The sequence below is a fragment of the Thalassophryne amazonica genome, chromosome 3 (assembly GCF_902500255.1).
Source record: "Thalassophryne amazonica chromosome 3, fThaAma1.1, whole genome shotgun sequence".
NCBI classification, from domain to species: Eukaryota; Metazoa; Chordata; class Actinopteri; order Batrachoidiformes; family Batrachoididae; genus Thalassophryne; species Thalassophryne amazonica.
The window spans coordinates 21,483,487-21,500,899 of NC_047105.1; the positions used below are offsets into that span (position 1 = coordinate 21,483,487).

General features: G+C 43.6%; 1 protein-coding gene across 1 annotated transcript in view; it reads left to right on the forward strand.

Moving 5' to 3' along the window:
• The window catches only part of pcbp4 (poly(rC) binding protein 4), a 417,908-nt gene that overhangs the window by 153,574 nt on the left and 246,921 nt on the right, over positions 1 to 17,413 (forward strand). Inside the window, exon 2 of the mRNA XM_034165899.1 lies at positions 4,756 to 4,804. The gene's annotated coding sequence lies outside the window, so the exon portion shown is untranslated. The remainder of the gene's footprint in view (positions 1 to 4,755; positions 4,805 to 17,413) is intronic.

Below are 17,413 nucleotides of genomic sequence, written 5' to 3' on the forward strand. Positions count from 1 at the left end.
ACTAACACCCCCCCACCCCGCCCATGATGAAATCTGTGGAATCGCAGTTTTTCACAGCCCTGCTCATTCCAATGCTCATAAGTGTGCTCCTGCAGGTGTTCCACCTGCTGCTACTGCTGTGCCTGATGTTTGGGAAAACGAGCAAGACAAGACCTGCGTGGAGCCACACATCTGGCTCTCTCCGTCTCCTGCTCCTCTCTGCACCACTCCATGGTACAGAGCCCAACTAAGCATGCAGTCACAAAGTTCTTCTGCTGTGGATTAATGTATACTCAACAAAAATATAAACGCAACACTTTTGGTTTTGCTCCCATTTTGTATGAGATGAACTCAAAGATCTAAAACTTTTTCCACATACACAATATCACCATTTCCCTCAAATATTGTTCACAAACCAGTCTAAATCTGTGATAGTGAGCACTTCTCCTTTGCTGAGATAATCCATCCCACCTCACAGGTGTGCCATATCAAGATGCTGATTAGACACCATGATTAGTGCACAGGTGTGCCTTAGACTGCCCACAATAAAAGGCCACTCTGAAAGGTGCAATTTTGTTTTATTGGGGGGGATACCAGTCAGTATCTGGTGTGACCACCATTTGCCTCATGCAGTGCAACACATCTCCTTCGCATCATCCGTGAAGAGAACACCTCTCCAACATGCCAAACGCCAGCGAATGTGAGCATTTGCCCACTCAAGTCGGTTACGACAACGAACTGGAGTCAGGTCGAGACCCCGATGAGGACGACGAGCATGCAGATGAGCTTCCCTGAGACGGTTTCTGACAGTTTGTGCAGAAATTCTTTGGTTATGCAAACCGATTGTTTCAGCAGCTGTCCGAGTGGCTGGTCTGAGACGATCTTGGAGGTGAACATGCTGGATGTGGAGGTCCTGGGCTGGTGTGGTTACACGTGGTCTGCGGTTGTGAGGCTGGTTGGATGTACTGCCAAATTCTCTGAAACGCCTTTGGAGACGGCTTATGGTAGAGAAATGAACACTCAATACACGAGCAACAGCTCTGGTTGACATTCCTGCTGTCAGCATGCCAGTTGCACGCTCCCTCAAATCTTGCGACATCTGTGGCATTGTGCTGTGTGATAAAACTGCACCTTTCAGAGTGGCCTTTTATTGTGGGCAGTCTAAGGCACACCTGTGCACTAATCATGGTGTCTAATCAGCATCTTGATATGGCACACCTGTGAGGTGGGATGGATTATCTCAGCAAAGGAGAAGTGCTCACTATCACAGATTTAGACTGGTTTGTGAACAATATTTGAGGGAAATGGTGATATTGTGTATGTGGAAAAAGTTTTAGATCTTTGAGTTCATCTCATACAAAATGGGAGCAAAACCAAAAGTGTTGCGTTTATATTTTTGTTGAGCATAGATTTTGATGAGCAAACTGGAGCGATCAGAATTGTTCAGCAGCCATTGGTAGGATGAGTGTGTGTGTGGAGACAATTCACCTCATTCACAATGTGACAGAACGTAGTGATGCGCTGTTACGGGCAATAGAGCCGAACAGCGCGGAACATTATTGTTGACCATGTGTAATGGTTCCTGATAATTCTCCAGCAACACGTGCCATTAATCCCAATGCGTGGCAACGGGTTGCAGCAGTTCCTGAGGACACCTGACGCCTCTGCCCCAAATCATCACATTTGTGATCAGCGGCCAAGAATGTGTACTTTGTGGCATTTGTGACTTGTCGTCTTTATGTGTAAACGCAGCATAAAATTCAGTGCAGTATAGTTTTCAGGTTTTGTTTTTTTGTTTTTTGCTGTATCATAGTTTCTTTGGATTCAGAAAACTCAGTATTTATGTTCAGTAGGTTCATGTGAAGATTTTGGTGAATGCTGGTTTGAATGTTTTTGGGGACGGAAGGAAAGATCACCACAGGGCAGAAGCTCTCAGAGACTGCTAAACTATAAATGATTTAAAACACACACACAGTAAGGTCTGCACAGATATGATATCTTTTTTTTTCTTTTTCTTTTTTTTGGTGGCTATAGTATAATTCACTTGCTGTGTAAAGTGGCGCCTTTTAACCTTTGCGTGTGAGATGATAAGATGACAACACAGCAGAATAATACAGTTCGGAATCATTTTGTGATTCTGCTGGTGGGACCAGAGTTAAAATATAAAATTTACAAAGAAAATCTCTTCATCTTCTCTTAAAAACATGGACTCTTTCTGCCTAGCAGGAGTGGCATCTTTGTTGCTGCAAGAGTCAGATCGAGCTGAACTCCCACATTCACACCTTCACACGCGCGGCATCACATTCCTGCCATCACACAGCCCCACTGTGAGCCAAAGCCGACCCTCCGCTGGGCTCACGCCCTTCTATCTGTCTTTGCTCCAAATGGAGTGATCAGTTGAAAGGCTGGTGCGGTGTTTTGAAATGTGGACGTATTGCTGCCTTTGCTCAAAAAAAAAAAAAATCAAAGGAATTTCTGAATCCCAGTCATCAGAGAGCTACTCGAGTCTGCCTTAGAAAGAAAAAAAGTCCAAAAGCTTTAGCCCCTATGGAATAGGAGAAAAACAAGCTGGATGTAGAATTTTGACTTTCTTGATTTCAGAAAAGCACCAATTAAATTGAAATGAGTGCACCAAATTCTGGAGGATTTGTTTCCTGTTAAAGGTGTTTGTTGTACAATCATTCTACACAAGCAAAAGAACAGTTAAAAAGAAAGGCATCAAAGAACTGGTGCACAATCTACACACTCTACACACCATGATATAAGTGTAAAAGACAGATAAAGTTTAAACGAGCACGTTGTCCATGGGTATCCACGGGCTCCAGTTTTGGTAGTGTTTATAAAATAGGTAGCTGACCTTTTTCAAGGATGGTCATAAATTAAGCAAAGCTTGTACAATGAGTTGTAATAATGTGTGAGTCCAGAAGAGGAACTCAACACTTGACCTGTTAATTATGTAATTTAATGTTAATTTATTGTCCTAATGTATTTATAAATTGTTTAGGTTATTGTTATCATATACACACTATTATTATTATCATTATTATTATTATTTTATTGTTGCTTCTATTTTGTAATTTGATTTTTTAAGTGTTTTCATTTTCTTGTGTCATCCATGTATTTACAATTATATTATGCACTTACATTGAACTTACTAAATAACGTCACACATGCACACACTCACACTTTTAATATAATGATAATTTACTGCCCCTTGCTGGAATGGTGTGTGAGTCCAGAATGTAGTTATCCGCAACTTCTCCAAAAATATCACTCCTATCAACATTCTGTTTTGGCGCAGTTCATCCTTGACCCAAAATACATAAGCATGCCAAATGGCAAATTCTGCTGCACGCAGGTACTTCTAATTTTAGACACAAACAGAGATGGTGGCAGAACACATCAAATGTAATTCTCTTCTCACTTAAAGTACCAGCAACATGACACTTAACTAAACTGACTAAACCAATTGAACTACAAAAGTACAATAAATCAACAACACTAATACCACTGTTAAACTAACATGAACCACAATGAAGCATTTAAAACTCCAAACTCCCATGGTGCATTGCATCACAATGTCCATTGTTTATTGGTTAGCTAAAATTGCTCAATTCTACAAAAATATTAGTCCTATCAACTTTCTTTCAGCATTCATCCTTGACCCAAAATACATAAGCATACCAGAGTTCTGCATGATTGAAGCCACACGCATCCATGCATGCGTGCATGCACACAAAGGCCACTTGGCTATTATAATATGAGGTCTGTCCAAAAAGTAACAGACCTTTTTATTTTTTTCAAAAACTATATGGATTTAAATCACGTGTGATTGCATCAGCCAAGCTTGAACCTTTGTGCGCATGCGTGAGTTATTTCATGCCTGTCGGTTGTGTCATTCGCCTGTGGGCAGGCTTTGAGTGAGCACTGGTCCACCCCCCTCGTCGGATTTTTATTGTCAGGGAAATGGCTGAGAGACTGCCGCTTTGCTCCATGAATTTTTTTTCAGAAACTGTTAGAGACAGCCAGTTGGAAACCATTCGAAAGATTCAGATGGATTTCGGTGAAGATTCTGTCGGCGTCACATGGATTAAGAAGTGTTAAAACCTTTTGAAAGACGTGCGGAGGATTTCGCGCGTCGGGACGGAGCCTTTCATCGTCTTTCATTACAAAATCTCCTGTAACAGTGGAATGTGCCGCAAAAGTGCTATGTCCAGCTCTCTTGCCATTTCTGTTGTAGTCACACAATGCCCCAGATCAACACAATGTTCAGTTTAGAAATGATCTGGTCGTTCCAGCCTGTCGATGGCCGCTCGGTGCGCCGTGCACCCTCCGCCGCTGTGGGCCGTCTTTAAAAAGGTTTTAACACTCCTTAATCCGTGTGACGCTGACAGAATCTTCACCGAAATCCATCTGAATCTTTCGAATGGTTTCCAACTGGCTGTCTCTAACAGTTTCTGAAAAAAATTTCATGGATCAAAGCGGCAGTCTCTCAGACATTTCCCTGACAATAAAAATCCGACAAGGGGGGTGGACCAGTGCTCAGTCAATGCCTGCCCACAGGCGAATAATGCAACCGACAGGCATGAAATAACTCACGCATGCGCACAAAGGTTCAAGCTTGGCTGATGCAATCACACGTGATTCAAATCCATATAGTTTTTAAAAAAATAAAAAGGTCCGTTACTTTTTGGACAGACCTCGTATAGAATTTGCTTAATATCATTCAACACAGCCAGTATCCTAACATGAACTCTGGTGTTTTTTTTCTTACAGAACTGTTCGAGTGATGTTGCCACATCCACAGATCACAGCAAGTCAGTTGGTGAGTATAATCTTCATGTACATAACCAGCATAACTGTTAGTTTAAGGTTACCAGACAGGAAAGTCCTGTTGACCACTGGGACAGACTGCAAGTTGAGGTCCTGCCGGCAGCACGTTTGACCAACAGCTCAAAACTTGGATAGCGTTTGGGGTGGTATCCGTCTGACTTCCCTAGGTTTGTTTCCCAGTTGCTATGTCCCTTGGAGACTTAGTGCAGGGCGGGTGGGGGTTCCCTGTGTGCCTGTTCCCTTGCAGGACATCAGGGTCCCCCAAGGGTGGTGCAGCGCTGCTGAAGTTGGTGGGTGAGCTGAGATGGTATGACTCTGGGTCCCACTGCATTGCAAGGTTTATTTAATGACAAGACAAAAGTGGACAATCGCTCTGTGATATGAGGCTTTAAGGCTGTTTGAAAATCTGTCCACACTGACAAATGCAAAGGTGACAAAGCTTTGCGTGTGTTTTTTCTTTTTATTATATATACGAGGTCTATTAGAAAAGTATCCGACCTTATTATTTTTTTCAAAAACCATATGGATTTGAATCGTGTGATTACATCAGACATGCTTGAACCCTTGTGGGCATGCGAGAGTTTTTTCACGCCTGTCGGTTATGTCATTCGCCTGTGGGCAGTCTTTGAGTGAGGAGTCGCCCACCCTCTCGTCGATTTTTTCATTGTTTAGGAATGGCTCAGAGACTGCTGCTTTGTTTGATCAAAATTTTTTCAAAACTATAAGGCACAACTGAGTGGACTCCATTCGATAAATTCAGCTGGTTTTCGGTAAAAATTTTAACGGCTGATGAGAGATTTTGGTCTGGTAGTGTCGCCGTAAGGACGGCCCACGGTGCCTGACGGCAATCTGCGCTTCGAGGCGGCAGAGTCTCGCCGTTTCAAGTTGAAAACTTGCACAATTCAGGCTCTGTTGACCCAGGAAGTCGTCAGAGAACAGAGAACTTTCAGAAGAAGTCGGCATGAGGAGTTTATTCGGACATTCCATTGTTAACGGACATTTTGTAATGAAAGAACGTGTGGGCAGAGTCGCATGTCGGGCCGGACCCGACCGCGTGGGTCGCGACAGGAAAAACACCTCCGTGTTGGAAACCTTAACGGGCAAGTTGGAACATGCCCAAGCTGTTAAACAATTTCTCAGTTACTCACTTGTTGAAAACCATCAAAAGCCGCCTGAATTTTACAAATGGTTTTCAACACGGAGGTGTTTTTCCTGTCGCGGCGCACACAGATTCGCCGAGTCGTTTCCGTGATGACTCGGCGCGCACGTCTTTCATTACAAAATGTCCTTAAACAGTGGAATGTCCTCATGCCGGCTTCTTCTGAATCTTCTCTGTTCTCTCACAACGTCCTGGGTGAATTAAGCCTTAAATTAGGATGTTTTCAGGTCGAAACAGGCCGACGACGGCGCCTGGAAGCGCTGCGCGACATCCCGCTCCGTGGGAAGTCCTTACACCGACAGAAACACCCCATAATCTCTCATCAGCCATTAAACTGTTCACCGAAAACCAGCTTAATTTCTCGAATAGTGTCCACTCGGATATTCCTCACAGGTCCAGAAAAAATTTTGATAAAGCAACGCGCGCCGTCTCGAGCAGCGTGTGAAACAAGGAATTCAGCCGAGAGGGCGGGACCACATCTCACTCAAGGCCTGCCCACAGGGAAATGATGTCTCTGACACGCGTGAAAAAAAACTCACGCATGCGCACGAGGGTTCAAGCATGATTGGTGTAATCGCACGTCATTCAAATCCATATAGTTTTAAAAAAAATAAAAAGGTTGGATACTTTTCTGATAGACCTCGTATATATATATATATATATATATATATATATATATACGAGGTCTCTTAGATAATAAACCGACCCTTTTATTTTTTTTTTAACTATATGGATTTGAATGACATGCGATTACACCAATCATGCTTGAACCCTCGTGCGCATGCATGAGTTTTTTCACGCGTGTCGGTGACGTCATTTCCCTGTGGGCAGGCCTTGAGTGAGATGTGGTCCCGCCCTCTCGGCTGAATTCCTTTGTTTCACACGCTGCTCGAGACGGCGCGCGTTGCTTTATCAAAATTTTTTCTGGACCTGTGAGGAATATCCGAGTGGACACTATTCGAGAAATTAAGATGGTTTTCTGTGAAAAGTTTAACGGTTGATGAGAGATTATGGGGTGTTTCTGTCGGTGTAAGGACTTCCCACGGAGCGGGACGTCCTGCAGCGCTTCCAGGCGCTGTCGTCGGCCTGTTTCGAGCTTAAAACATCCTAATTTAAGGCTTAATTCACCCAGGACATCGTGAGAGAACAGAGAAGATTCAGAAGAGGCCGGCATGAGGAATTTATGCGGACATTCCACTGTTTAAGGACATTTTTTTAATGAAAGACGTACGCGCAAATTCGCCGAGTCGTTTCCGTGACGACTCGGCAAATCTGTGTGCGCCGCGACAGGAAAAACACCTCCGTGTTGAAAACCATTTGTAGAATTCAGGCGGCTTTTAATGGCTTTCAACAAGTGAGTAACTGAGAAATTGTTTAACAGCTTGGGCATGTTCCAACTTGCCCGTTAAGATTTCCAACGGAGGTGTTTTTCCTGCCGCGACCCCCCGCGGTCGGGTCCAGCCCGACATGCGACTCTGCCCGCACGTTCTTTCATTACAAAATGACCGTTAACAATGGAATGTCCAAATAAACTCCTCATGCCGACTTCTTCTGAAAGTTCTCTGTTCTCTGACGACTTACTGCGTCAACAGAGCCTGAAATGTGGAAGTTTTCAACTTGAAACGGCGAGACGCTGCCGCCTCGAAGCGCAGATCGCCGTCAGGCACCGTGGACCGTCCTTAAAGCGACACTACCAGACCAAAATATCTCATCAGCCGTTAAAATTTTTACCGAAAACCAGCTGAATTTATTGAATGGTGTCCACTCAGTTGTGCCTTATAGTTTTGAAAAAATTTTTATCAAACAAAGCAACATTCTCTGAGCCATTCCTAAACAATGAAAAAAATCGACGAGCGGGTGGACGACTCCTCACTCAAAGCCTGCCCACAGGCGAATGACGTAACCGACAGGCGTGAAAAACCTCTCGCATGCCCACGAGGGTTCAAGCATGTCTGATGTAATCACACGTGATTCAAATCCATATGTTTTTTTAAAAAATAATAAGGTCGGATACTTTTCTAATAGACCTCGTATATATATATATATATATATATATATATATATATATATATATATATATTATATATATATATATATAAAATAAAAAAAAAGGTATTGTGGGTCATGGAACTTTGGAAAGACCAGTGCACACTGTCATTGCAGGTAAGACACGGAAGCAGTGAGACAAATCTTGTGAAAATGTCTATTCTTTTTACATTGCATGTCACAAAATTAATTTAGGGTCAGCGTCTAAGCAACTTTTATTAAAAAGGGGGTGGGCGGATGTTCAAGGGACAGTGTTCCATTGAGTGGATACGGTATATAACACACACACACACACACACACACACACACACACACACACACACACACACACACACACACACACACACACACAGAGCGAGTGTGTCACCTGAGACTTACGCTATTTGAATTTTGAGCCTTGTCACTGAAGATTTCTTGTCATTATTTTTGCATCGTTACATGTTTGGGTTGATATGTTTTTTGGAAAGTGCAGTTTCAGGGTTTTCCTCAGGTTTAGAGCTGAGCAGCATCTGGATTTGTTGTTATCCTGCACTGTAACACACACAAGACAACTATGAAATCCAGCTCTAATTACAGAGAAAAAAAGGTCTTTGTTGCTTTTCTTTTCTTTTCTTTTCTTTTAGCAGAAGGTTGCTGTCTGTCGTAATTTGGCTTTTTGAGTGATATTTGGAAGTTGTCTGTGGAGCGCTCACTTGGTTTGTGGACGCAGTTTTTTTTATATAAATTAATTTTACTCTCAGCTAAAATCTTGCAATCTGTCTTAATTTTCCTTTTTGCCTCAAAACCAACATTATTTTAAGATGAAAATTCAGTAAGGTATATCTTATATATTATATTCCAATTCTAAGGTGGAACTATGCCAGTATACAAAGGTATATCTAAATATCTAAAAAGGAAGAGTAAAATAGGAGAGTAGAAAAGAGTAGAATAGAGCCACTTAGGTGCCTGGTCTTGAGAACCAGGGAGTCTCACACGCGGTGAAACGCATGGACCTGATTAATTGTACATGTGGATAAAGGATGGACGGCTCTTCTGCCTTCTGCTTTAATTATGTAGTTCTTTTGCTGAGTTTTGTGTTGTTTTTCCGTCTCTGTCCATTCGCCTCATGTCCTCCTTCCCCTCGTCTTTTCTGTTCTGCGTGTTCAGCTGAGCTGCCAATTAGTGTATAAAATCCAAAACCTCAAAAAATTCTTCTGTTTCTTTATTTGAAGGAAGTGGAAATCAGATGGATTTGGGTCATCAGTGTGAACTACACAAATCTCACTCACACATGCACAAAATTTATTTTTCAACTTTTATTCTGCGTTTCACCCATTAAAATACCTTTTAAACAATGGTTTTATGTTTTATAGATTTACCTTTAATATCCAAGCATATAGATGGTCTTATTACTTAAAAAAATTAAACAAAAAGAAAGAATTGTCAAAGTTTAAATTGTGTTCTGCCTGACATAGACTTTTTTCAGATTAAATTTTGTGGGTGTAGCGGCGGCGTCTGGGATGGGATTATCTTATCAAAGGGCATACAGTGTGTGATTTCTGTCTCAGCCTTTGATACGCTGCACACGCTGTCCTCTGCTGCTGGGTTAAGCATATCCCCCAAATTTTATTCATCTGCACCCGTTACTCCACCAGTGCAATTTCTGAGCCATCAGCTCGTTTGTCCGTGTGGAGACGTGGAGGTCACGGGGTGAAGTGATGGAGCAAGAGTACAATATGAGCTCATTTCCTGCTGACATCACCACTGTACCACCTACACGACCCCTGCAATCAGTGCAGCATCCGGCACAGTTTTCTTAATTTTTGCCCTTTTTCCCTCCGCTCATTTCACCAAGTTGCAGATGCTTCTAGTTAATCACACGCTGTGTTTGTTTGTTTATCATATTTTCTGGAGTTTAAATTTTTTTGTAGCTTGGAAGGTCCTGCAGCTTTATACTTCAGTGCGTGCAACTTATATAATGAAAAATCATGCCCTCATCATCAATAATAATAATTCTAACGATGTATATTGGGCTTCCCAGGAATCAAAGTATTAAAGCTGCATGGCCAAAACTGCCAATATTTAGTTTCTACTGAAATCCAAGCATTATAATTTTGGTTTAGTTTTGAAACGTGTTGCAAAATTACAGTTCATTTTACTGAAAAGAACATATTTTTGGGGGATGGAGGGGTAATTCCATAAGGAATATTTAATTTTCCTTTTCATGGCATCTACAGGAGGAAGCACCCATCCGCATGCATGAGGTTTCAAAATTACCAGAAATGACCATAGACCTTGCCTGATGTGCGTTTCACCGGTGATGGACGCTAACAACTCTAAGATGGCTTGAAAATCACGTCACAGGTGTTATCTGGTTTCAAAACAGCGTTTTTATAATTAGAAGTGTTTGTTTCTCACTGAGTTTTACAAAATATATGAGAAACATATTAGATTTACAGAGAAATAAGCTGTTTTGGAGCATTTTCTGCCATCTTGGTTTATTTTGTGTGAATGAGCAGTTAGCTCACGTTACGCTGCCTTTCTCTACTCTGATTGGCTGTCGCTATGTGCTTCCCAGCATCACTTGCAGAAGTCAGGGGAAACCCCCATGTGATCTATGACATTGCTATGGTCACCACTGAAAAAAGTTCATGGCTGTTTGTTCATTTAAAATTTTTCCCTTCAGGGGTATTAATTATTAATTTTTTTCCAGAACGTGCAAATTTTGATCATATGGCCAATGTCATGAAATGAATCTCTTATTTAAAGGCTAAGGAATAATATTATAGTGGTGCCAAATGAAATTTTATAACTTAAATCTTTAAAAGCCCAGTGGCCGTACACCTTTAAACAAAAACAGAAAAAAAAATCAGATCAGAATACACGCACTCACACACAGACACACACACACACATATATATATATATATATATATATATATATATATATATATATATATATATATATATATAGATATATACATACACACACACACACACACACAAAATTGTATTTTTAGGTTGACATAACAGCTTTACTGGATTTATGTCTGTGTGGGAGTTGTTGAGCAATATTCCCATTTCATCAGGTATAAATGCTCAGCCTGCCGACAAGGAGGAATCAATGTTGAGAAAAATCAGTTGAGATTTTATGTTTAGTCCAGCCAGAGGTTGTGATGGTCTTCTACATCTTAAGCATTACTCATGTCTTTTGAATGTTTTATGGTTTGCCCAGAGGAACGTGATGATGTGAGGAAGAAACGATTGAGGTTTTATGAGCTCTCTGTTGAACCACTTTGTCTGAATTACCTGTAGCAGCAACCTTTACTGGGTATCAACCACCCTGTAATGCTTCATCTTCATGGACTACACAATATTAGCTTCATTCCAGCACGATTCAACAGATAATTAGTTCTGGCCTTTATGCCTCCCTACACACGGTATATACGGCGGCGTGTGGACCAAGACCTGCAAGTCCCCTCCCACTTATTAGTGGGCAGTCACATGGGGGATTATCAAAGTAGGTTTTATTCATCTGGTCTTGCAGAAATGGCAGATATCTAAGCTGGGGAACACCATGACTTTTTGTAAGACCTGCAGGAACTCCTGATAGTTTCATCTTGATCATCTTTGCATTGGAGTACTCCTAATTCAAACATGGAATGGTTGATGAGCCTTTCTCTGTTCTCCTGTGTGCCCCCTCCAGGGAAGCCAGGGTTCACACTTTATCATGCCATTTTGGAGGATGTGGTCTCCTGAATTAGTTTCATACTTCGCCTGGAATTTTGAGGGTAACTGTTGCGATGGATGAAAGGACTGTTTGTCCTCTGGTTGTTGGTTTATGGCTTCTTGACTGTCTTATTTCAGTGACTGTTCCCGGATCAGTACAAACGCTGAATCAGCAGTTGTGATAAATGGATTCCATGTGGTATTTTAGCTGCAACATTTCTGTCTCTGCTTGTTTGTTTTTTGCTGCCAAAGCAGATGGTCCCCCCACTGAGTCTGGTCTGCTTGAGGTTTCTTCCTTGAATCGAGAAAGTTTTTGCTCATGTACTTGCTCAGGATAATGAGTAAGGTTTAAACCTTCCTCATTTATAGCACCTTGGGGCTACATATGTTGTGATTTGGGCGCTGTAGGAAGAAATAGAATTTAATTAATTCATGTTCATTGTAACATGACTTTTTTTTTCAATGATGGCGTTGGCTGGTTTCACGTCGACACAGTGAAATATTGTAAACCACTTTGAGCTCAAGGCCTTTGAGTGTAATTAACATTGACTTTTTCTGTCAAGTTTCTGGTGCTTGTGGCTTGGAATAAACAATTTGAATTAATAGTCAAACACATTTTTACAAAATTATGCTCCCATTTGTTATAGAAAGACAGCGTGGCTGCACAATGTTAATATCCAATATAAAAAAAACACGCACACAAAGAAAGGGAAAACACAGCAAAAGTAAAAGCAAGAAATGAATTAAACATTTTAAATGTCTTGTGATTCATGGGTGAATAGCCAATCGGGTTAATGGATCCTGTTATCAGTGTCTGCGTCAGGATCTTAGCTGGATAATAATGACGGGTCTGCTTTTGTGGAGCGTATAATTTAATAAAGAGTCCATCACATCTGTTTGTTTGTACCCAGAAGCCTCTGCAAGCAGCCTCTTTGTTCTCTTTATTTTGTTTGTTGGCCTGCTGCTTTTCTCTTTGGTTAACTCACGTTACCAGTGTTTATGATTTAAGAAACTGTAGTACCAAAGGAGGAAAACTGAACCACATCAAGATGACAGATTTCAATTCAAAAGCTTCAGGTATGGTACATTTGTGACGAATCAAAAGTATTTTACGCCAAGTTCAGTATGTCATCTGCAAATTTTACATTTCTTTTTTAAAAATATGCCACAGTGTACCATCTTTTAAGATATTAATATCTTAATATTAACTCTTATTAAAGGATGGGCAAGCTTTAATGGAAACCAAGAAACATGTCATACTGTTTATGTGAAGAAGAATCTGGAATAACCACTTTGTTAATTGAATAAACATCATCAAAATGTGTATCAAAAGTTATACATTACATTATTGTGATGTCAAATTAAATTTTTTTTTATTCATTTTGCATTAGAAAACATAAAAACATGTTAAAAACAAATGGTAACTGTTGTGTGGGCCGCTGAAGAGGAGGTACTGCTGGCCCACCACCACCAGATGGCACCCTGCTTGGAGTGCGGGCTCCAAGCACAAGAGGGCGTCGGACCTACTGGGAGTGACAGCTGTCACACATCATCAACACCAGCTGTCACTCATCACCATCACTATAAAGGCCGGACTGCAACTCCACCTCCTCGCCGAGAAATCAGCTACCACTCAAGGTAACCTTCTCTGCAATTTATATTAAGACTAAAAACATTGTTCTGTGTGCAGCCGTGTTCCTGCAGGCTCTTTCGGAGGCTGATTGGCAGACAGTGAGAGGGCGACGTTCTTCGCCTCTCACTCCATCCAGGAAAGAGACCAACAGGAGCTGCACGGGTGAAATTGTTTCTGGAGGTGGAGGTTCTCCCTCCCGGAGGAACTGAGCAAGGAAGGATTACTGGGTGTGTCTTCACACACCCACCATTAACTGTTTCTGTTTCTGTCAGCAGTACCAGGTCTGACAGCTGGAGACGGTGGCCACCTGGGACTCGGGACTTGGCGGCTCCGGTGTTCTTCAGATCCGCTGGCAGTGGAAGCCGTGTGGGATCCGGCTCTTCTGTGGACAGACGTCTTCTATCCTCGAGCCTGCCCACACGTCACCTTGTGTATGATTGACTGTACTCCTCAATTGTTATTGTCTGTATTCCGTTGTGCAATTCACAACATTAAATTGTTACTTTTTGGCTTATCCATTATCCGTTCATTAACGCCCCCTGTTGTGGGTCCGTGTCACTACACTTTCACAACAGGTAACAGCCTAGTCTGTCCTTTATCTATGTTGAATAACCAGTAGGGGCGCTGTTTCAGTAAACAACTGTCATGTAATCAAATAAGAACGATTCAGCTAAAATAAATAAAAAAAAAATAAAAAATCAAAAGTGTTCTTTGCTCTGCTTCATTATTCAGATCCACCTCATAATCTATTCACCTCTTTTAAAGACCATTAAAGACCTCTCCAACATATTTCATTCAAAACCATTCAACTTTTTCAGTTGTGGTCTACAGTCGGACAAGTTCAGATGAAAAGTAATCTCTTTTGTGATGTGAATAAGTTGCCATATTATTTTTGGTTGAATGAATACAGAGCAACTCTTCAGGCTTTTTAAAAATGTATTTATTTTTTAACCCTAAAACAATACTGCACACCCTGGGTCAACACACCAAAAAAAATTACTGTGTTTTCTGGAGTATAAGCCGTACCGGAGTTTGGCTTATTGGTTCAAAAATGGCTCTTTAAGAGCAAAAAAAATATATAGGGCATTTCCATGTGACTTGTGGTAAATGTTTTGTTACTTTTAAAGTTATTTTTTGTGTACCTCCCACACATAAACATTTTTAGACACTATTTCTTGCATGTAGGTGTGAAATGACATTAACACAAAGTAAGATAAATCTTTAATTAGTCTTTTAATTACTTCTAATTACAATGGGACTCGTGTTACACCAAAAATCCTTTGTTTCCTGAAAAAAACGTATTTTATATCCAGAAAACTGAAAATGCAAGGCAAACTGTTGGGAAAGTGAAGTACACGGACCCACGCCAAGGGGCGGCCAATAGGAAGTCAAATAAATGACAATTTATTATGCAAATGTGCAAACAAAACCAAATATGATTCAGTCAATCAGTAATCAAAAGGGTGACGCGTGGGCAGGCCCGAGGTTAGGAGACGCCCATCCAGAGGAGAGCCGGAACCCATGAAGTTCCACCACCAACGGAGACCTGCAACACACCAGAGCCGCCAAGTCCTGATTCCCCCAGGTGACCACCGCTCGTGGCTGTCAGACCCGGTACTGCTGGCTGGAACAAAAACAGGTTAGGGTGGGTGTGTGAACACCCAGCAAATAGTCAGCAACTCACAGTAATCCTCTTGTAGGAATAAATCCAGATACTCCCAGAGTGCAGAGGAAAAACTGGAGGATGTGCAGTGTCAAATGTTATACTTAGTAAGTCAGAAGTGAGGCGTGGAGACGCCAACTCCTCCAACTTCCACAAACTCGACTACAAGCTGCAAGTATAAGTCACAACTGCAAAGACTTCAGTAACAATGAATGTGCGTATGGCACAAAACGGCTGAGTTGGTTTACCTGCGTGGTAAGCTGATAACTCGGCAGAGTTATGGTGTCCTTCCCAGGCTTTTATGAATGGTAGTGATGAGTGATGAGAATCAGCTGACCGCCAATGAGCACATCTGGTGACGTCAGAGAGGCCAACCGGCCCGTGCACCCTCTAAGGGCCAAAAAGTGCCAGTGTGGCTGGGCGCCATCTAGTGGTGGGCCAGCAGTACCTCCACTTCAGCGGCCCACACAACAGGACCCCCCCCAACGGGTGCCTCCTGGCGCCCAACCCGGCTTGTCGGGGTGCCTCCGGTAGAAATCCGCCAGGAGGGCGGGATCCAAAATGAAGCTCCTCTTCACATTCTTCTGGGCCATAACCCTCCCAATCTACCAGGTATTGATACCCCGACCCCTCCGACGTACGTCGAGGAGCTGTCTCACAGTCCAAGCCGGTTCTCTGTCAATGATGCGGGCAGGAGGCGGCGCCGGTTCGGGGGTGCAGAGGTCCGATGTGTGATACGGTTTGATTTTGGAGACGTGAAAGACCGGGTGAATCCGCAGTGAAGCCGGGAGTTGAAGCTTCACTGCGGCGGGGCTGATCACTTTGACGATTTTGAACGGTCCAATGAAACGGTCGGTGAGCTTTGGTGAGTCAGTCTGAAGAAGGACGTTCTTCGTGGATAGCCAAACCTCCTGCCCGGGCTGATAAGCTGGGGCCGGGGCTCGTCGGCGGTCCGCATGGTCCTTAGCCCGCGTCCGGGCCTTCAGGAGAACAGAGCGGGCTTTCTTCCACACCCGACGGCATCTCCTGAGGTGGCCCTGGACCGAGGGCACCTCGACCTCTCCCTCAACAGTTGGAAACAATGGAGGTTGATACCCTAAGCAAACCTCGAACGGGGAGAGGCCGGTAGAGGACGACACTTGGCTGTTGTGTGCGTACTCGATCCAGGCCAGATGTTGACTCCAGGCCGTCGGGTGCGCAGATGTGACACACCTTAGGGCTTGTTCAAGGTCCTGGTTAGCCCGCTGTGCTTGACCGTTTGTTTGTAGGTGGTACCCGGATGACAGGCTCACTGTGGCCCCCAGCTCCCTACAGAAGCTCCTCCAGACCTGCGAGGAGAACTGAGGACCACGGTCTGACACTGTGTCCGTTGGGATACCATGCAGATGCACGACGTGGTAGACCAGGAGGTCTGCAGTCTCCTGGGCAGCCGGGAGCTTCGGGAGGGCCACGAAGTGGGCCGCCTTGGAGAACCGGTCCACTATCATCATGATGACAGTCTTACCCTGGGATGCAGGGAGACCCATCACAAAGTCCACTCCTACATGGGACCAGGGGCGACGAGGGACAGGCAGTGGCTGGAGGAGCCCCTTCTCTGGCTGGTGTGTAGCCTTGCCCCTGGCGCAGATGGTACATGCCCGGATGTAGTCCCTGGTGTTGGCTTCGACTGACGCCCACCAGAACCGCTGCCGGACCACTGCCATGGTTCTTCGCACCCCTGGATGGCAGGAGAGCTTGGAACCATGACAGAAGTCCAATATGCAGTCCGAGCGTCTGGTGGGACATACAGCCTGTTGGGAGGACCACCTCCGGGATCTGGATGTTGCCTCAGGGCCTCCCTGACCACTCCCTCTAAGTCCCACGTGAGGCCTGCGACGATAGTGGATTCCGGTATGATAGTGTCCGGTGGGTCCAACAGCCTTGCTCCAACTTCCTCTTCATGCACCCGGGACAGGGTGTCAGACCGGATGTTCTTGGTCCCGGGGCGATAGGTGATCTTAAAGTTGAAGCGTCCGAAAAACAGTGACCATCGGGCTTGTCTGGGGTTCAGACGCTTAGCGGTCTGGATATATTCCAGGTTCTGATGGTCAGTGAGAACCACAAATGGGAACACAGCTCCCTCCAACAGATGTCTCCACTCCTCGAGGGCCTCTTTCACCTCCAGGAGTTCTCGATTGCCTACGTCATAGTTCCGTTCAGCGGGGGTCAACCTGCGGGAGAAGTAAGTACAAGGGTGGAGAACACTATCGGACTCCCTACTCTGGGACAGCACGGCTCCTATCCCTGAGTCAGAGGCATCCACTTCAACAATGAACTGGTGGTTAGGATCAGGCTGCACCAGAACTGGTGCAGTCGAAAACCGGTGTTTCAACTCCCTGAACGCGGCTTCGCAC